This window comes from Schistocerca serialis, chromosome 4, assembly GCF_023864345.2.
Source record: "Schistocerca serialis cubense isolate TAMUIC-IGC-003099 chromosome 4, iqSchSeri2.2, whole genome shotgun sequence".
NCBI lineage: Eukaryota > Metazoa > Arthropoda > Insecta > Orthoptera > Acrididae > Schistocerca > Schistocerca serialis.
Window position 1 is genome coordinate 909,024,801 of NC_064641.1, and position 21,972 is coordinate 909,046,772.

Consider the following 21,972-nt stretch of genomic DNA (forward strand, 5'->3'; position numbering starts at 1 on the left):
GTCCTTGGGTAAGTTAGGTTTAGGTAGTTCTAAGTTCTAGGGGACTGATGACCGCAGAAGCTAAGCCCCATAGCGCTCAGAGCCATTTGAACCATTTTTTTACTGATTTCACGACTGGTTTCATTTAATGTTCGTAACTGTGAGTTCGAATCAGAGTCATTGTGCCCGTTCCCGCCTGACTGTTTTAATTAATACGCAAATAGTTTCCAAACTGATTAACAACTGTACAATATTGTTCGCTCGCACCACGAGGTGGAGATCGTTTTCTTTAACCAATGCAATATAAATTTTAAAAAAATGTTTAACCCCATTATCTGAGAGTTCACTAACTACACTATGTCACCAAAAGTATCCACACACATCCAAAAACATATGTTTTTCATATTAGATGCATTGTGTTGCCATCTACGGCCAGGTGTTCCATATCAGCCACCCCAGTAGTCATTAGACATCGTGAGGGAGCAGAATGGGGTGCTCCGCGGAACTCATGTAGTTCGAACGTGATCAGATGATTGGCCGTCACTTGTGTCATACGTCTGTACGCGAGATTTCCACACTCCAAAACATCCCTAGGTCCACAGTTTACGATGTGAAGGTGAAGTGGAAACGTGAAGCGACACGTACAACACAAAAGCATAGAGGCCGACCTCGTTTGTTGACTTACAGATACCTCCGACAGTTGAAGAGGGTCGTAATGTGTAATAGGCATACATGCATCCAGACCATCACACAGGAATTCCAAATTGCATTAGGATCCGAAACTTCCCTGCAGATTATAACTGTATGCCGGACCGAGACGCGAACTCGGGACCTTTGCCTTTCGCGGGCAAGTGCTCTACCAACTGAACTACCATGGCACGACTCACGAGCCGTCCTCACAGCCTTAATTCCGCCAGTACCTCGTCTCCTACCTTCCAAACTTCGCAGAAGCTCTTCTACATTAGGATCCACTGCAAGTGCTATGACAGTTGGGCGGAAGGTGAGAAAACTTGGATTTCATGGTCGGTTGCTCATAAGCCACACATCACGCAGGTAAATGCCAAACGACGCCACTTGTTGTAAGGAGCGTAAACACTGGACGATTGAGCAGTGGAAAAACATTGTGTGGAGTGACGAATAACGGTACACAATGTGGCGATCCGATGGCAGGGTGTAGGTATGGCGAATGTCCGGTGAACGTCATCTGCCAGCGTGTGTACTGCCAACAGTAAATTCGGAGCGGTGGTCTTATGGTGTGGTCGTCTTTTTCATGGAGAGGGCATTCAGCCCTAGTTGTTTTGCGTCGCACTATCACAGTACAGGCCTATATTGATGTTTTAAGCACCTTCTTGCTTCCCACTGTTGAAGAACAATTCGGGGATGGCGATTGCATCTTTCAACACGATCGAGCACCTGTTCATAAAGCACGGCCTGTGGCCGAGTGGTTACACGACAATAACATCCCTGTAATAGACTGGTCTGCACAGAATCCTGACCTGAATCTTATAGAACACCTTTCGGATGTTTTGGAACGTCGACTTCGTGCCAGCCCTCACCGACCGCCATCGGTACCTCTCCTCAGTGCAGCACTCCGTGATGAATGGGCTGCCATTCCGCAAGAAACCTTCCAGCACCGATCGAACGTATGCCGCGAGTGTGGAAGCTGTCATCATGGCTAAGGGTGGGCCAATACCATATTGAATTCCAGCATTACCGATGGAGGGCGCCACGAACTAGTAAGTCATTTCCAGCCAGGTGTCCGGATACTTTTATCACATAGTGTACCTTGGAGTTTTTACAATTTGTCAAAATTCTTTCATTGTTCTTCCGTAAAAGTAGTTGCGCAATAGCAGTTCTTTTATGATTGATTCTACACTTATTGTGATGTATGTATTCTTTTGAATCGATGCTTTTTCCTAGAGAACAGGGACATTAGGAACACGTGTCATGAATCATTTCAGTAATCTGGAAGTGTAGGTCTGTTACAGGACGGTATATTTCATGTTGCGTAAAGCGAATTGCCATTTTCGTATGATACTTCTGTGAGACGTTCTGCGTTCTTTCTGTGATTTTTTGCCTTTCTAGTAGAGATTTTGCTTTGTTTCATGATTTTTAAACGTTCAAGGAAATTCATAACAATGCAAAGAAGACAACATAATATGCACTGTAGTTTATAAAGAGTGAGAGAAGCCACAAACATCAGAACCTTTTATAATAATTATTGATAATCCTAGACGGTATTAACACTGCCACTGCAAACTACAGACACTATCATCTTTTGGCAAATATTGACGTTCGCTTCCGGGCGATAGGACGTTTTTAACAGCTACTATTACGTACGTTTTCACCAAATTATTCGCCGGTTGAAGTTGTTAGTTAGATACTTCAGTGATATAATGAACGCTACAGGCATCGTGGAGCGCAGTTTGCAGCGATCTTTTCCGTCATGCTAAACTATAGGAGTGTTGGTGGAACAGCGACTTGATCCCACTGCAGACCCTTGTGGAACTGCTTGTTGCATTTGGCGTAACAGTGGTAGGCTTATCCAACCTAGCCTGCGACATGTAACACTAACAGCCACCAGTCGCAGGTCGCTGTCTGATCACTGCACAACAGTCGCCAATTGCTTCCAGCTACCACCCGTTAGGCCCCAAGCAAATCGGTACAACAGCAATACAGGGACACCAGCTGAGCGTTGTTTCAGAGGGTGTACGTGGCACTTGGCGATATCTACATATCAACATACAAGGTCCAGTCGCATATAAACACCCCCTGTCCGCCCAACCTTGCAAATTTAATACTGTGTGACTTTTCAGTTAGACAACAAGCGGCACTGTACCTCAGAAGCTCAAATAATACCACCATACATGGCGCACAGTGATAGCTTCAGTGAAAAGAATGAAAAATAACGTTAGTGAGTACATTTATTCATTTGGTAAAATTGTAGTATCTTCTTATGGGACCAAACTGTTGACGTCATCGGTTCCTAGGCTTACACATTAGTTAATCTAACTTACGCTAAGGTCAACACACACACCCATGCCTGAGGGGGGACTAGAGCCTCCGAGTGGGCGAACCGCGCGAGCCGAGGCAAGTCGCCCAAGACCGTGCAGCTACCCCGCGCCGCAGTAGACTTATTGTCTTCCGTTGGATGGATACGTCATTACCTGACCAGATTCTTATTTTGTTTAACCATGTAACTATTTCCGCAGTCGGTCTCGGTAGAAAAGCAGTCTGCACGGCGTATTATTAATCTAAGGGTTCGCTTCCAGGCGGGGTTGGAGATTTTCTCCGTTCGCTAATTGAGTGTTGTGTTGTCCTAATTTTGTGTCGCGGTCATGGACAATACATTATTGACATGGTTGTGGGGGCACCTCCCGAGAGCCAATAAATCAAACAAAGTATTTGTTCTGTGTTACGAATAACATTTGATAATATTGCGAGACCATATTCAGCGGTTTCACATTTGTGGTTATGCCACAGACAAGAAAAAGGTCTCTTTCTCTACACGTTTTCGTGTGCGACTTTGTCGAGCACCACATGAAGAAAACTTTGCCAGTTGGGTGATTTACTGCATTTAAAAATATCCTTATCCACCAGCGCGGATTTTGGGAAGTTGATGTATTCTTTTTTTTGCTTTCTACTTAAATTGAAACACATGTTCTACACATGAATGGAAAAGTTCTGGATAACTTCTTATACTAGCTGCTCCAATGGCATGACATGCAGGATAGAGAACCAGTTGTTTCACTTAAACACCGCTATTCTGTTCTTCCTTCCATAGTTTCTTTAAAACACAACTACTACGTATAATTACATAGCTCATCCATGATACACTTAAAGAGTGTAGACAGGATGGTCCATTGATAGTGACCGGGCGAAATATCTCACGAAATAAGCATGAAATGAAAAAACTACGAAGAACGAAACTCGTCTAGCTTGAAGGGGGAAACCAGATGGCGCTATGGTTGGCCCGCTAGACGGCGCTGCCATAGATCAAACGGATATCAACTACGGTTTTTTTAATGGGAACCCCCATTTTTTATTACATATTCCTGTAGTACGTAAAGATATATGAATGTTTTAGTTGGACCACTTTTTTCGCATTGTGATAGATGGCGCTGTAATAGTCACAAACGTATAAGTTCGTGGTATCACGTAACATTCGGCCAGTGCGGACGGTATTTGCTTCGTGATACGTTACCCGTGTTAAAATGGACCGTTTACCAATTGCGGAAAAGGTCGATATCGTGTTGATGTATGGCTATTGTGATCAAAATGCCCAGCGGCCGTGTGCTATGTATGCTGCTCGGTATCCTGGACGACATCATCGAAGTGTCCGGACCGTTCCCCGGGTAGTTGCGTTACTTAAGGAAACAGGAAGTGTTCAGCCACATGTGGAACGTCAACCGCGAACTGCTGCAGATGATGATGCCCAATTAGGTGTTTTAGCTACTGTCGCGGCTAATCCGCACATCAGTAGCAGAAAAATTGCACGAGAATCGGGAATCTCAAAAGCGTCGGTGCTGAGAATGCTACATCAACATCGATTGCACCCGTAACATATTTCTATGCACCCGGAATTGCATGGCGACGACTTTGAACGTCGTGTACAGTTCTGTCACTGGGCATAAGAGAAATTACGGGACGATGACAGATTTTTTGCACGCGTTCTATTTAGCGACGAAGTGTCATTCACCAACAGCGGTAACGTAAACCGGCATAATATGCACTATTGGGCAACGGAAAATCCACGATGGCTGCGACAAGTGGAACATTAGCAACCTTGGCAGGTTAATGTATGGTGCGGCATTATGGGAGGAAGGATAATTGGCCCCCATTTAATCGATGGCAATCTAAATGGTGCAATGTATGCTGATTTACTACGTAATGTTCTACCGATGTTACTACAAGATGTTTCACTGCATGACAGAATGGCGATGTACTTCCAACATGATGGATGTCCGGCACATAGTTCGCGTGCGTTTTAAGCGGTATTGAGTAGCATATTTCATGACAGGTGGATTGGTCGTCGAAGCACCATGGACCGCGCGTTCACCGGATCTGACGTCCCCTGATCTCTTTCTGTGGGGAAAGTTGAAGGATATTTGCTATGCGTCAGCGCATTGTCAATGAATGTGCGAACATTACGGAAGGCGAACTATTCGCTGTTGAGAGGAATGTAGTTACACGTATTGCCAAATGCATTGAGGTTGGCGGACATCATTTTGAGCATTTATTGCATTAATGTGGTATTTACAGACAATCACGCTGTAACAGCATGCGTTCTCAGAAATGATAAGTTCACAAAGGTACATGTATCACATTGGAACAAAGGAAATAAAATATTCAAACATACATGCATTCTGTATTTCAATTTTAAAAAGCTACCTGTTACCAACTGTTCGTCTAAGATTGTGAGCCATATGTTTGTGACTATTGCAGCGCCATCTATTACAATGCGAAAAAAGTGGTCCAACTAAAACATTCATATTTCTTTATGTACTACAGGAATATGTAATAAAAGTGGGGATTCCTATTTAAAAAAAAAAACGCAGTTGATATCCGTTTGACCAATGGCAGCGCCATCTAGCAGGCCAAGCATAGCGCCATCTGGTTTCCTCCTTCAAGCTAGACAAGTTTCGAACTTTGTAGTTCTTTCTCTTGACGGTTATTTCGTGAGATATTTGGCCCGGTCACTATCAATGGACCACCCTGCAATATGTGAAGGGATTAATTATCCGAATGGAACGGAAACCGGTAGATGTGACGTCCATGTACAAACAAGCAAATAATTGGAACTATGGAAAACTAGGGTGATTTATTCAAGAGAAATGACTTCAGAAACTGGATAAAGCAAGAGGATGTTATTCCAACTGCCCGCAGCTAGTGGTCGTGCGGTAGCGTTCTCGCTTCCCACGCCCGGGCTCCCGGGTTCGATTTCCGGCGGGGTCAGGGATTTTCTCTGCCTCGTGATGACTGGGTGTTGTGTGATGTCCGTAGGTTAGTTAGGTTTAAGTAGTTCTACGTTCTAGGGGACTGATGACCACAGATGTTAAGTCCCATAGTACTCAGAGCCATTTTGTTGGTCCAACTCTGGACCTTATGGAAGCAGTTATTCGTCCTGGACTGACTGGTATAATTGTTGTATCACCTCCTGAAGGATATCGTGCTAAATTGTGTCCAATCGGCGTGTTAGTTCGGAAAAATCTCAAGGTGGTTCGAGGGCCTAGCCGGTAATATTCCAAAAGTTATGAACTGGGGGGGGGGGGGGGGGCTCTGACGACTTTGCCAGCCAAACTAGAGTTTTGCAAGCAAAAAAACAGGCGTCAAAAGCTCTCGTCGTTTGCGGGCGGGCATTATCTTGCCGAAATGTTGGCCCAGGGTGGCCTGGAATCTCATTGACTGGAGTAGAATTGTCTTCACTGCTGAGTCCTGCTTCGAACTGAGCGCCACTCACCCGCGAAGACGTGTCTGCAAACGTCCCAAACACCAGCACGATACCAACCTGACTGTCGCCATCCGTACATACAACCAGGAGTTACGGACTGGGGCGTCATTGCATTTCATAGCACAACCTGTTTGGTGTCATTCGCGGCGTCCTTACAGCACAGTGGTATGTCGACGATATTCTGCAAGCACTATGGAGTTTGTCATGTGGCAGTGCGGAGCTCGGTCGTTTTGCAGCCGTACATTCTCGTGACGAGCCGGCCGTAGTGGCCTAGCGGTTCTAGACGCTTCAGTCTGGAACCGCGCGACCGCTACGGTCGCAGGTTCGAATCCTGCCTCGGGCATGGATGTATGTGATGTCCTTTGGTTAATTAGGTTTAAGTAGTTCTAAGTTGTAGTGGACTGATGACCTCAGATGTTGAGTCCCATAGTGCTCAGAGCCATTTTGAAACATATTGGATTGCCTCCAATTTCCACAGCACCACTTATTGACTCTTGTTAAAATTCAATATTTATTAATACATAGAAATATTAATTATCAGCGAGCGAGGTGGCACAGTGATCAGCACACTGCGCTCGCATTTTTTGATGGTTCAAATCCCCGTCCTGCTACGCAGACTTAGATTTACGGTGATTGCCCTAAATCGCTCGAGGCAAATGCCAGGGTAGTTCCTCTGAAAGGCCACGGCCGACTACCTTGTCCTTGCTTGAACCAGTCCGAACCTGCGCTCCCTCTCTCGTTAGGGTCGTTAATCTCTAACCTGCCTTTCTTTCTCGCTTAATTAACAAATACTGTCGCCCACCATACAGCCTCACAACCAGGAGTAATTGTCTGAGGTGACATTTCATTCATAGCGTAACCTCTGTGGTGTCATCCGCGGTATCCTTAGAGCGCAGCGGAATGTCGACGATATTCTACGCCTGATTTGTTGCCCGTCATGGTGAGCCATTCTCGACTTACGTTTCAGCAAGATAATGCCCGCCCGCATATGGCGAGAACTTCTACTGGCGGCATTGTATGCAGGACCCTCCAACCAGCTCGGGGTTTTGACGACCTAGCACGGTAATTGGACAGAATGTGACACGATTATCTCTCAGCAGGACATCCAGCGACTAAATCAATGACTGCCAAGCCGAATAACTGCTTGCATAAAGGCCTGAGTTGGACCAACGCGTCACTGACTTGCTCAATTTCTGAAGCTCTTTCTCTTGAATAAACCATCCGAAGCTGTAATCACTTGATGTATGTAAATGTACGTCAGATCTACTGATTTCCGTCCCATTCGGATAATTATTTCGTGGTGCGTCGTTTTTTTTCTCAGACTGTATTACAAAAACAAAATGTTCTCATACATCCACCCTGCATTAATAATCAATATTTCTTTAAATTCTTTATAACTGTTCATTTCCCTAACTTCAGAAATGTTTTTATTAAAAATGTTTTTGTATTGCTATGTATTCATTTCAAGTTGCCATCTATTAATCCCGGATCAGAAATTTCCTGGTAGTGGAAGTTACCACTTTTGACAACACGGTTGCACCACTAGAGAGTCCCTTTACCTTAACTGGCCGGAATCACATAGCTTTGATGGGGGAAAAAATCCACATGTCAGAACCTAGTCCTCTGTGGCAAACTGTACTTCTGTACTAGAAAGACATAAAAAAAAACTAAATCTGAGCGAATTATACATGTCCCTTACAAAGAGGCAGCTGCTTTGGTGTCCACCGTAATATCGTCACCCACAAGGGGACCACAGGATAACCGAAATTTTGTATTTTTTTATGTTTGTAGTGCGCGAAGTTTTGGACTCTAGTAAAGCATTTCCATGCAACTCTATAAAATCCTGAAGAAAAGATTTTGAAGTTTTCCAAGTGTCTTGAACGTCATAATGTAAAACTCATTTTTCAACAGGCAGTGTGGCTGTCTGCTAGAATACTCGCAGGCCATGTGAAGCGCCAGGGTTCGATGCTGGCCGATGCGAAGTTTTTGAACAAAGTTGCATGTTCCGTGAGCACTACATAAACATGGAAAAAACTCGGTGGCGCTCGAGACTGGTAATCGCTGACAACTCGTTCGAGTCTCGCATCGGTCATTTTCTATTTTTTTCCGTTCACTTCGAATGTCTGCGTCATTTAAACCGAAAATTTAAGCAATATATACTAAGGAATTCTATTCCAAATCGTCATTTTTATGAAAAATATACGAGTTCTTATTTCTAATTACAAATAGCACGCAAAAAACCAGTCTTCATTGCAAATACAAACATCATCGGCGTGGATCCCTCAGAGTGGTTGTGGGTCACGTCGTCCATAAATAGCCCCTTTCAATCTATCCCAGGCATGTTCGGTACGGTTCATCGCTGGAGAACGTGCTGTCCACAGTAGTCGAGCGATGTCGTTATCCTGAAGGAAATCATTCACAAGATGTGCTCGATGGGGGCGCGAATCGTCGTCTAGGAAGACGAGTGCCTCGCCAATATGGTGCCGATATGATTGCACTATCGGTCGGAGGATGGCATTCTCGTTTCGTACAGCCATTACGGCGCCTTCCATGACCACCAGCGGCGTACGACGGCCCACATAATGCCACCCCAAAACTGCAGGGAACCTCCACCCTGCTGCACTCGCTGGACAGAATGTGTAAGGCGTTCAGCCTAACTGTGTTGCCTCCAAACACGTCTCCGACGATTGTCTGGTTGAAGGCATATGCGACAATCATAGGTGAAGAGAACGTGATGCCAATCCTGAGCGGTCCATCCGGCATGTTGTTGGGCCCATCTGTATCACGCTGCATGGTGTCGTGTTTGCAAAGAAGGACCTCGCCCCGGACGTCGGGAGAAGAGTTGCGCATCATGCAGCCTATAGCTCACAGTATGAGTCGTAACACGGCGTCCTGTGGCTGCACGAAAAGCATTATTCAACATGGTGACGTTGCTGCCAGGGTTCCTCCGAGCCATAATCCGTAGGTAGCGGTCATCCACTGCAGTAGTAGCCCTTGGGCGGCCTAAGTGAGGCATGTCATCGACAGTTCCTGTCTGTCTGTATCTCCTCCATGCCCGAAAAACATCGCTTTGGTTCACTCCAAGATACTTCCCTTGTTGAGAGCCCTTCCTGGCACAAAGTAACAATCCGCACGCCATCGAACCGCGGTATTGACCGTCTAGGCATGGTTGAACTACAGACAACTCGAACCGTTACGTCCTTCCTGGTGGAATGACTGGAGCTGATCGGCTGTCGGAGCCCTCCGTTTAATAGGCAATGCTCATGCATGGTTATTTACGTCTTTGGGTGTGTTTAGTGACATCTCTGAACAGTGCAAGGGACAGTGTCTGTGATACAATATCCACACTCAACGTCTGTCTTCAGGAGTCCTGGTGATCGGGGTGATGGAAAACTTTCTTTGATGTGTGCATTAATTCTTAGCTACCTATTATTTGTAAAACATTGTTAACAAAGATGATTAAATTAAAACAAAATTTTACAGTTTCAATTTCTTTTCATGTTACTGTATTTTACGCTTCACGGAAATACTTGGATAACATGCCCCATTTTTTTAAATTTTTGTTTAGCCACAAACGAATCCAGGCAGTTGAGCATTCTAGCACAGAATCGCTCTTCGGGTAAACATTAGTTTTCAGTAGGGAATTAAAGATCCTCGTAAATCTTCATATCGATTTTGTCGAGAATTTTTTAGAATTGCGTCGAATTGCTTCAGATCATTGATATTTCAGATACATCAGTGAAAAATCAGATTGTTGCGTGGTCTCCTTGTCAGACACCTTCCGCTGGTGGAGCCATCAGCGTCTCTCAGCATCATTCAGCGGTACCACTTGGTGTAGAGGCCTGTACCATTTCCGCCGAGGGGCCCTAGTGACGAACTGGATCCCTTCTAACTACCTGCCGATTAGGGACTGCCGCCATTAGACGAGGCCAGCTAGACGTAGAGGGCTGGAGTTCGTCCTTGGATAGAACGACTGCCAGGTTAGCTACCGCCACCAACCACCTGTCACCTGTCGGCTCACTCACCGGTCTTCTGCTGTCTGCCCAGCCCCGAGCCACATTGTGCTGTTCAAAGCTGTAGACTGTATCCTGACAGTGCACTGCAGCCGAGGACCGTGCTTTTGACGTCCATCCTGCCTGCCGAACGTGGACCTAGAGTAAGGCTCTACCATAATCGACACTAATAAAAGTGTCTGGTTGCCCCGACTGCCCAAATGGTGAAACCCACGCTCAGCTTGAGCAGGTCGGAACGACCATCTTGACAGTCCTACACCTGCCCCCTTTGAGGTCGATTCTACTGAACGCTGACGGTTCCATTACAAATAGCACATTGCTTTCAGAGTGCACTGATTTGGTTTTTGTAAGAAATGCCGGTGTTGAAGACTCTTGCAGATAGCAAGTACTCAGTAGCTTGGCAGTGCACATAGTTACCCCACCCTTACGGTATTGTGTCCCGGTGATTTCTTTGTCGGCAGGCTACACAAATGATGCTGTATGTCTGGGATCTGCGCGTCACGATATACAGAAAACTAAAAATTTGGGCGTCGACCAATCCTCATATCCCTGCAAGTGTGGTCGTTCAGTCTTCCCAAGACGGTGAGGTTGCTTGTAGTGTTTCTGTCAAGCTTCTGGATTTTCCTTCGGGTCATGGAAACAGGTAGCCACATTAGATTTTATCCTTTCAGGACTCCTACTGTGTCCGACATAGTTATATCTATCCCAGCTACCCTTCACACCTGATGTGTGGCGCCAAACATGACGAATTCATCAATCTCTTCCCTTCCATATCTCGAATCAAGCACTTCTTCATGTTCACACTGTTTACTTTACTTGTTTAGTCGAGTTATTTGTCAAAAGAGATTTATTACTCCCCTTACCGCATTGATTGTGTAGTGATAGCGTTGTAGCAGCCTTCGGTGTATTGATTATTTTGGTCATGATGTCGATGGCAATGACAGGTGCAATAGCACTGTTGATCATGGTACTTTTCGAAGTTAGGCTCTTCTGTTATCATCGTCCAGAATGTATCTTAGACCGTTTAGCAGCAAGCAGTCTCGTTCAGTGGCCAGAGATCACATTTCGTCGGCAAGACGTCACGTATCACCCTGAATCTAACGCCATTACTTATGTCCAAAGTTGCAGGTATGGCAGGCGTGGGCTCTCTCTGCTGTCCACAGTAAACGGCTACATAAGATTACCTTGAACAGCTGCGTATTACGCATTCAGGTCGCCTGTGAACAAACAGCCCGTCCCGTATTCAGAGCAGCTATTGCTGTCTACAGCGGCGTACGCCGTCGGGATTATTAAGTGGAGACTTCTAACCAAAATTTAACTTACCCTCTACGTTAATGCTTTCAACCGATTTTTAAAATCATGTCTGTCATATAGACACGTAGCAACATCCAGACTTTGAATACCAGTGCTTCATCAGTCTTTGAGTTCTGGATTTTTAGTGGTATTTTGAAAACCAGCTTTTGGTACCCAGACCTCACTTTTCACAGTCCACAGTTTTAGGCACATACACAAGAGATTAATCAACAGTTGTATGCATTCGTTTTATGAAAAATTTTATTAATTTACTTTCACTATTTTTTTCAAGTTTAAAACGCACATTTATTTAATTATAGTCAAATGAATTGTGATAATAAAGTGGGAAAAACTACATTTTCTGTAATATTAATCCATAGAGGTATCCAAATGCCTCAAGACTACTTCCTGCAGAAATTTTATTGATAATTGTTAACATTTAAAATAAAACAGTTGGCACTGAAGTTAGAAAATAATTTATGGTGAAATGGAGTTTAAAATTGCATTAAAAATGAATGCTAGTGCAAAACCCATATCCATTGAAATTCAGTGACACCATACTCCTATAAGGCTTCTTCTTCATGTAATGTCAAGAACAGGGTGACATCTCTCTTCAATTTTTCGCTCTGCTGGCTGGCCGGCTGATTTGGGGGAGGCGGCCAAACAGCGAGGTCATCGGTTTCATCGGATTAGGGGGGGAGGCGGCCAAACAGCGAGGTCATCGGTTTCATCGGATTAGGGAAGGATGGGGAAGGAAATCGGCCGCGCTCTTTCAAAGGAACCATCCCGACATTTGCCTGAAGTGATTTAGGGAAATCACGGAAAAGCTAAATAAGAATGGCCGGACGTGGATTTGAACCGTCGCCTTTCTGCATGAGAGTTTCCTCTGCAGGCAACATCTAATGGACTGCTTGATCAGCCTAAATCTTCTTCTGAGAAAGTGATAGAAGAATTCTAGGACTCTGCTTTCTTCAATCTTCAAATGTCCCATACTGACCTGAGAAACAGCTTCTATATAACCACAAAGTGTCTCTTTCTCTCTTTTCTGGGACCAAATGACACTGCGCAAACCTTCATTTGCATTTTGTGTCTTTCTATCAGTGCATCTAGCCAGTAGTGATCAGCTGCAAGTCAGCTGCAAGGCTCTGACAGACTGGTACTATGTTGACCACTTTGGCAGATGTTAGTGTCCCACGGCCCCTCGCGCTGTCCGTGTTCCAAGTATTTCATAGACGTGCTTGTAACTCGAATACAGCCGAATTTTCTAGGGCTCTTCTAGTAAACACTCCAAAGATGTGAAACAGCTATTAAAACTTTTTTGAAAGAAAACTGCTGCTGTTTCAGGTTGGAAGTCTCGCCTTAAGCAGTAGCCACCGTCGTCTGCAGTGTGCGGCCTGCCTGCCTCTGTAGGACAAGTGGAGGAGGCGGTGGCCGTTGCGGGGAGAAAATGAGATGCAGATCGGTTTTCCGCCGCCAGCCAACAGCCTGTCACGTCCGTGACAGACGTAACTCGCTGGATTTGCACGAAACTCACGCTTCAGGTCTTTCTCTCCTCCCCGCCCCCCCGCCCCCCTCTCCCTCTCTCTCTGTCTGACGCGAGGCAGATGTCTGCACTCCCCGCTAGCAGGAACTATATCAATGTCAGAAAATCGTACATGTACCGAGTCTCTCCGCGATTTGCATAAATCGGGTGTGGGAAAGGATTATTATAATTCTGAACGGATTGCCCTGATGAACTGCATGACAAATTCTGTTGAGAAGCAGAATGGAATACTCAAGACTTAATAATTAACTAGTAATTTCAGTAATCGTAATATAAATGAAATGAGCATTTTTTACACTTTACACATTTTAATACACTGAAGGAAAATAATTAATGAAACGCAATGAAATTTTAGGAATACATATGTCTTGGTAAATCATTTAAGTGATTAACATTGCGAGATTACAGGTAAATGTAAGCGCGAGATAAATCACTGCGAATGTGAAATGCTGGTAGATTAAAAACCGGCACAACCGCCAGAATACTGAATGAAAGCATGCAAACGTTTATTGGTTGTGTTATACAGGTATCAGATGTCAGTCCGTATGATGCAGTTCCGTGCCTGTTGCACTCGGTCTCTCAAAGCAGATATAGTTGACGCCGAATGTGGACGACGCTGAAGCTGTAGTCCAATGGTGCCACATATGTGCACGATTGGGGACAGATCTGGTAATCGAGCAGGCTAAGGCAACTAGTGGACACGCTGTAGAGCATGTTGAATTATAAAGAAGCGGTATGTCGGCAAGCGTTATCCTATTGGAAAACACCATGTGGCGTGCTGTTCATATATGGCTGAATTTATCAAAAGACTTCGATTAATATTCGTTTCGATACGTTCTATCCCTTGCGAGGTCTACTAGCTCCTCCTGTTCTGCTGTTGACAAGCGGTCTGTTATTATAATATCGAACTGATTGTGGATACAGTCATACTTAGATGAAAGTTTTGGAAATTTATCCTCAAACTGTTGAACAAAGGCTTCGAGATGTTCTATGCCAACGCTACTAATTTTACCTACCTTCAACGCACTTTCCTTTGCGAAATCTTTGAGACAAGGAAACATCTCGCAGTTACCTTTCTCCATCCCGGTTTACCAAAGCCCTAGTTTTCTTTTAAGCGCAAGTACTTCCTCGCTGAGAAAGACGATAATACTTTTCCGCACTTGAAGTGATACGTTACGATCATTCAGTTTCTCAGTAACGACGGCCAAGCGGCACAATGTTAGAAGCTATTTCTCATGCAGAAACAGAGCCGCGATTGTAGTACTGCTGTTCTGTTCATTAGGAGAACACGAAGCTCTTCCTTCAGCTCCACAATGGGCCGAAGAACTTTACCAAGAGACAAGCAACGAACCTACGTGTGCAATTGAAGTGAATCAGGTGTAGAACGTATCTCCTCGCAAAGAATGGAAAAAAGCCGGCTGTTTAAAGCTGTTAGTTTCACCTAATTTAGAACAGTGACTGTATCGTCCAGTGCTTTATTGACTTCCTGTCGTACACCTTCAGAAACTAATGCCTTCCTTTGTATCACGCAATGAGTGAATTTTACAGTAGGAGGAATAGTGCACTCTCTTGCCATGAACCTACTTTTAATTCTAGTAAATTCTGCGGCCCTGTCGGTACATACCCAAATAAATTTCTCGATGATCGATTGCTGTCAAGAAAAACGGACTACACAAGGAAGAAAATATCTTCTTCTGCAGACCTCCATTACAGAGCTTTACAAAATAAAGATTTTCGTAACAGTAGCGTCCAAAAATAAGAAACTGAGAAACATTTCCTATATCATTACTGTTATCAACTTGCAGGGTGAATTTTGGGCTGTTATGAAGTCGTGGCAGCAACTAATTTTCCATGTCAGTGGCTGCTGCATCAATACGACTAGCCACAGCATCATCTGAGACTGCTTCCGACTTCAGAATCTCGCCATGCACTATTTCGCAGGTTTTGCTGGCTGCGAAAGAATTAATTTCTCTCTAATAATATCTGGTGATTTGGAATTTGCGGTTAACAAGAATATATCTAGGGCTGCTGTTACGCCTTTCAAGGATTTCTATTACGAGCAATCTGACATTTCCATTTAGTTGATGATTATGACGCTTGAAAAATTCGGTGAGTTTACTTACACGGTCTGGATGTTTTGTCTGCAGCTGTCTGTTTAATTTTACAGGCTTCAAACTATCGTAGGCTAAAATTTCCAAACAAAGACTGCTTTGTGGTCTATCTCTTTATTCAAAAGAACGAAAATTGTCATCTCTGACATGAAATGACATGTAGACTACTAACGAGATTGTCTCACCCTGGCAGGCAATAATTAAGCACTAATAGAATTAAATTAACAGCAAAATGTCATGAGATTAAAGAAGTGATAAGTGATTGGAACAGATTAATTAGACGATTAAAAATGAAACCTACACTAATTACAAACAAGACCTATTTGACTGGGTATGGACAATACTCAGTTATTGAGTTAAAGGAACAGGAATGGATCATCTCACCATTCTTCGTCGTCATTTGTAATGTGGTGGCGGTGGCGGCAGACGCTGGGTCTGTACGGCGCACGTACAGATATTTTTCTCTAAAAGCTGGCCATAGATGCGAGTAATTCTCGGAATGCATAAGTTCCTGCGATAATCTGGCAGATGGGGCATTGCTCAGGCAGTGTGTTATTTGCTTATTGGCCACTGGTACGCGGTAGAGCTAGCCTGTCTTAACGTACAGCTTGCTGTGCATCTGAAGCTTCTCTGCTGGCCTGAAACCATTTTGCATATGTTAATGTGTTAAAGAGTGTTTTAACTTGAGGTGTGGTGAAAAGAAATATTGACTCGGAAGATCCGGCTATGTATGTATTCATACTATTTGCTACTTTTATTACTATTGGTTCTTTTTGTTATAATTAAGGGTGTAGTTAATATAGTGTGATAGATAAATCTTTCCTCTACTGTAAACTTTTAAAACAAGTAGCCATTGAAAACCGCAGCTCGATTTTGTACGATTGTTTTCCATTAACCAGTAGTCAGCTATCAAAAATGTCATCTCCGAAATGAATTCTGAAAACATTTTGTTTTTATCCTAGGTACATCGAAAGTCAAAATTATGACAGGAAAAGGCCTCTACGACCGTACGAAGAGATATTCTGAAAAAAAATTCGTAGAAAGTTTGTCTTTTGTGGAAAATGTTGTATTATCAGATCCTTCTTTCCCTGATGGAGCAAAGAAAGGCTTTAAACATAACCTGTCTTATATAAAGTCACAATTAAAGAAACGACAGCTTGCTTCACGCAAAGTTTCAAGTACCTTCTTAAAAAATAACGACGACTGGTTGCGAAGTGTCATAAATCCACGTTGCAAAACTCGAGTTGGTGCCCCATCGAAGTCGTTCGTAGAGTTAAGCGAACACAGCAAAAAGTTTAAGATATAGCTATACAGAAATTGTTTTGGAGGCACATTAGTAACAAGTGCCAGTCAAATTAAGCTCCGACAATCTGTAAATGCTGAGGGTTCCAAAATGGTTAAGGATATTATTTCGTATCCTACGCAGTTGCTAACAAAAAGCAACTTTCAGTTATCGAAGCCTTGTCAGTCTTTGTGGAAGCCTCTCTGACAAAGAATCAGTACGATATAATCTGAACAGCTGATAAGAAGATGCTGTAACAGAGCTTACAATATTCTTCAAGAGGCTGAAAAGCAGTGCTGCCATGTGACTGAAACCTATCCGGTGACTGCTACATGTACGGAAATTCAACTTCAAGCTTTGATTAATCACATATGTCAGCGATAAATATTACATCTGGAAGTGATTTTAAATGATCTTCCAAATGATCACATGATTGCATTAGAACTTATCTATAAATGGGGTTGTGATGGTTCAGAGCAAATTTAATTGAACCACAAATTTGAAAACAACCATGACTCTCACGCGAATAGTCACCTTTAGTGCCTCTCCAGTTCATTAGTCGAATGAATAACGACGAAGTTGTTTGCTAAAATTTCTACACCATCGTATTTTCAGTACTGCAGGCAAATAAGAGTTAGATTTATTTGTGAAACAGCTGATGTCACTAATGAAGAAATTGCTTATATCAACCGGTAAATTGAAATATTACAATGAATAACAACTACAACGACAGAGGGTGATTTATTCTTAAAACGCACACTGCTGATGACTACGGTTAATGCAAAGATCAGCACTGCAGCAACACAGACAGCATAAACAAGGAAATGCTGCATTTGCAAGGCTACGTCAAAAGACTTCAATGATTCGTCAAAAACCAATGTAGTAAATAAAGAGCTCTTCAGCTCAGCCTGTCTATAGTCCATATATGAATTACATTTCTCGAATTTTTGTCGCATTTATCCTATATAATAAACATCAAAAGTAGCAAATCCGCTCAAAAGATACGAAGAAACTTCTTCAAGAGAGGAAAGAGCTCACAAAATAAATGTTTAGAAACCTATTGGGATTAATTGTAGATGTTTCCAAGCAAGGCTATGGAAATAGCAATGATGTAAATACAAGCAGAAGACGTTTTGCAGACTCAGAAAAACTGCCAGACTGTCGGAAAGTGAACTTTTGGCCACCAAGGCATTTGTCGAAAATAGACAACATACAGGCAGCTTGGTCCAGACTACAAGCAGCAGCAGCAGGATAGTAGGACACTGAACTTATACAATGTCCTCATCCATCCCTACACAACCCCTGCTCCCAACCCCTTGCCTCGTGGTTCATATCCTTCCAATAGTCCTATAAGCTAGACCTATCCCGTACATCCTTCCCCACCACCTCTTCCAGTCTGGTCACAAACATCACCTATCCCATCAAAAGCAGGGCTACCTGTGAAACCAGCCGTTTGATCTACGAGCTAAGCTACAACCACTGTGCTGTATTCCACGACGGCAAGGCAACCAACAAGCTGTGTGTCCACATGAATGGCCACCGATACACTGTGGCCAGGAAACAACTGGACCACACTGTTGCTGAGCACGCCACCCAACATGCTGTTCTTCATTTCAATGACCGCTTCACAGTCTGTGTCATCTGGATTATTCCCACCAACATCACCTTTTCTGAACTGCGCAGGTGGGAATTCTCCCTGCAATAATCCTATGTTTCGCTAACGCTTATGGCCTGAACCTTCGTTAGTCATTGTCCTAACGCACCTAGCCCTTTTTCTGTTCCCATTCTAGCACTACACAGCACTCTATTCCACCAATACTCCCAATCTTTTTACTTCTCTCCTTTTTCACAACCCTCTCTCTCCCCTGCTCTCTGTCTAACCTCCCGACTACGTCTAGCTGCCAAACTCTCCACCTTTTCCTTGCAGGCTCCCAATAACAGCATTTTACCATCCGCCACCTCTAACCTGCTATCCCTACCAGCCACAGCCTCCTCCTCACACCCACCCAGATGCCTCTCCCATTATGCGCTGCTGCTCGTAATCTGGCTCCAAATGCCAGAGACTGTGGTCATGTATGTGTGAGTTGCGTTTGCGTAAATGTGAGTGCATGTTGTCTATTTTCGACAAAGGCCTTGGCGGCCGAAACCTCACTTTCCCACAGTCTTTTTGTTCAGCTTATCTGCGACTTAGTATCTCTGCTATATGGCGAGTAGCCACTATCCTTTCGTTAATTCTGTTACATTCCATCCTGGATTTTCCATTACTTGACATAAGATTGTATCTAAGTAATAAAGAGCTTAATAACAAAACCATAATTTTGTTTTCTTTCCTGTTATAATGTATGGCTCAAATGGCTCTGAGCACTATGGGACTCAACACCTGAGGTCATCAGTCCCCTAGAACGTAGAACTACTTAAACCTGACTTACCTAAGAACATCACAAACATCCATGCCCGAGGCAGGATTCGAACCTGCGACCGTAGCGGTCCCGCGGTTCCAGACTGTAGCGCCTAGAGCCGCTCGGCAACACCGGCCGGCTTGTTATAATGTATGTAAATACATTATTATCCTGCAAATATGATCTCTAGGGTCTCACAGTACAGAAAGTACCAAACGATAATTTTGGCCAGCTTTTTGCGTGGAATACTCATATTTGCGATGCGTCGCCTCGTACCAGCAGTGACGAGCCGCCATCCCTAAGCGGTGTCCCGACTTTGCGGCGACGCACCTGGCATGGTCTCCATATTGACTGTTCGCCGCGGGTTGCGCAGCCAAACAGTATTTTAACAGTGTCGGGCCGCGAATGTTAGACAAGTAAATTCAAATGCTCAGTCATGCGCTTAATTTCCAAGCACTGGACCACAAGGATTCGTCCGTTTAATATGGAACAGGAAAAGAATCAATCACAAAGTGATGATGAACGTTCGGACGGGAAGATCGGAATCAGTCGGCAGACCAAGTAGGTGGCAAGTGGCAGAGCCTGCATGTACTCTTGCTTTCGCGCCTTCTCACCGACCGTCCCTTCACTTCCTATCACTTTCCTTAGCTCACAGTCTCCTCGAATCCTCCCGTCCCTCAGCGTTGTTTTTGGTTGACTAAATTTGCAGTACCTCCCTACGACTGATCGCCGTTTCACGACCACGCCTCCCAGAGAAGTGTATAAATCTTCTATCGTGCGTGGGCTGACTCGGGAACTGGAGTTCTTCTCACGTCTTCGCTGTCGAGTCTGTTCCCAGAGGTGGTCCAGCACGTTGTTCCGATGTTTCCCCACATTCCTTACTTGCTGTGAAAGCAGCCACGTATCACTTCTTTGGAACGGCTGTCTCTGTGTGAGCTCTGGACAGTCTTATGCTTGATGATAAATGGGGAGGCCACGACGTTGGGATGACAGATTTACTTGAAACTTGGTACCCCTTTAGCAGGCCATTGAAAAAACGTGATGTGGAAGTAGTAAGGTGCACTTCGTTGGCAATCCCCAGAAAATCGCAAGAGAAGTTTTAAGCGTCTGTTATGTAACGAGTGTAGCTGTGTGTAGGAGTTAGGCGTCAGAGTTCGTGGTGGTCAAGTGGTCAGCGTTCGAGGTTTGTACAATGAACGTGTATGAAACGACGGTTCAACTTTCACTCAGTCTTACTTTTTAGTCTACGTTCTTTTCATCCCTGGTCATATTATTTATTTTATTAGACATTTGAGAGGTAATATAATTAAAAAGAACCACGTGTATCTGAATGGAATTTTAGTGAATTTCATGTTATGTGACTGCTTACTATTTTTAATGAAATTATTATAACAAATACGCTTATAACTATCGACAAGTACATGAAAAAACGCACAGAGCTTTCCTGAGCATGTACACCTGTCGTGATTTGCGAAATTCCTTATACATGCAGTTTGGTAACGTACCCAGAACGACTTTTACCTCGACACTCAGAACTGCAGAAACGGCGGCAGGCCCTATTTGGCAGTGAAACTGCGTAGCGGTGACACGTTGCTACGATAGCAAGAACGAATAGTGTAGGTGCAAATTTTTGGATATCTCATAGTATACACTTGTGCTACAAAATTCAAGGATTGAGCGGAATTCGAGCCATCGCCTCACACTCGTTCATCTTACGCAGGTCGAACGCTAACCACTTGAACACCATCACCTTTAAGAGCGATAGCTGCGCACAAATACATCAGTTACACAACAGACGCGTAAAACTCCTCTGGCGGTTCTCTCGGAACTGCCAGAGCAGTGCACCTTGCTACTTGTGCATTACGCTGAATTATCTCGCATCTTAAGGCACACGATAAACTGTTGTTGCCAACCACTAGCCTTACACACTTCCTCGTGTTCATTCTTGATGTTTTTGTGTCTATGCACAGCATTAGTGCCTGCTGGTGGCTAAGAATTATCAGACCGTTTTTCATTCTCTGTCAGGCCTTTCGGAAGGTGTTCATTCTTACGAAAGCCGAGGGCATTCGCCGGCCATGCGTGGTTAGAGAAAGACTCCATGTCTGCGTCCCTGGCAGCTGTTATTTGAGATCGCACTTTCACGTCATCCTGTGCCACTGGCGCTGGTATTCGATGAAAGTGTCCACGGGTAGAGGTATCAGAATACGTCGTGATGGAATAAATATCGCACTAGACTAATTTTGGACCGCTCTGTCGAATGGGCACGTAAAATTCTGCTTTGAAAAAAAAATTGTAAAAAAAAGAAAAAAAAACAGATTTTCTGTTGGCATTGGGTGTCGCATGTAAGATGTAATGAGCAGCATTTGTTTGGGCTGTATCCTACTACACATTGAAAAATTAAATTGAAAATATCTGCCAAAACATCAAAGCAAATGAGCCTTAAGAGTCTGAGGAGAGGCACCCAGTATATACTGAAGAGCCAAAGAAGCTGGTACATCTGCCTAATATCGTGTAGGGCAACCGCGAGCACGCAGAAGTGCCGCATCATGACATGGCATGGACTCGACTAATGTCTGAAGTAGCGCTGGAGGGAACTGACGGCATGAATCTTGAAGGCTGTCCATAGACCCGTACGTGTACGATGGGGAGGAGATCTCTTCTGAATAGTGCGTTACAAGCCATCCCAGATTTGCTCAGTATTGTTCATGTCTGGGTAGTTTGGTAGGCAGCAGAAGTGTTTAAACTCAGGAAAGCGTTTCTGGAACCACTCTGTAGTTATTTGGGACGTGTGAATTGTCGTATTGTCATGCTGGAATTGCCCAAGTCCGTCGGAATCTACGATGGACATGAACGGATGCACGTAATCAGACATGATGCTTACATACCTGTTAGAGTCAACTG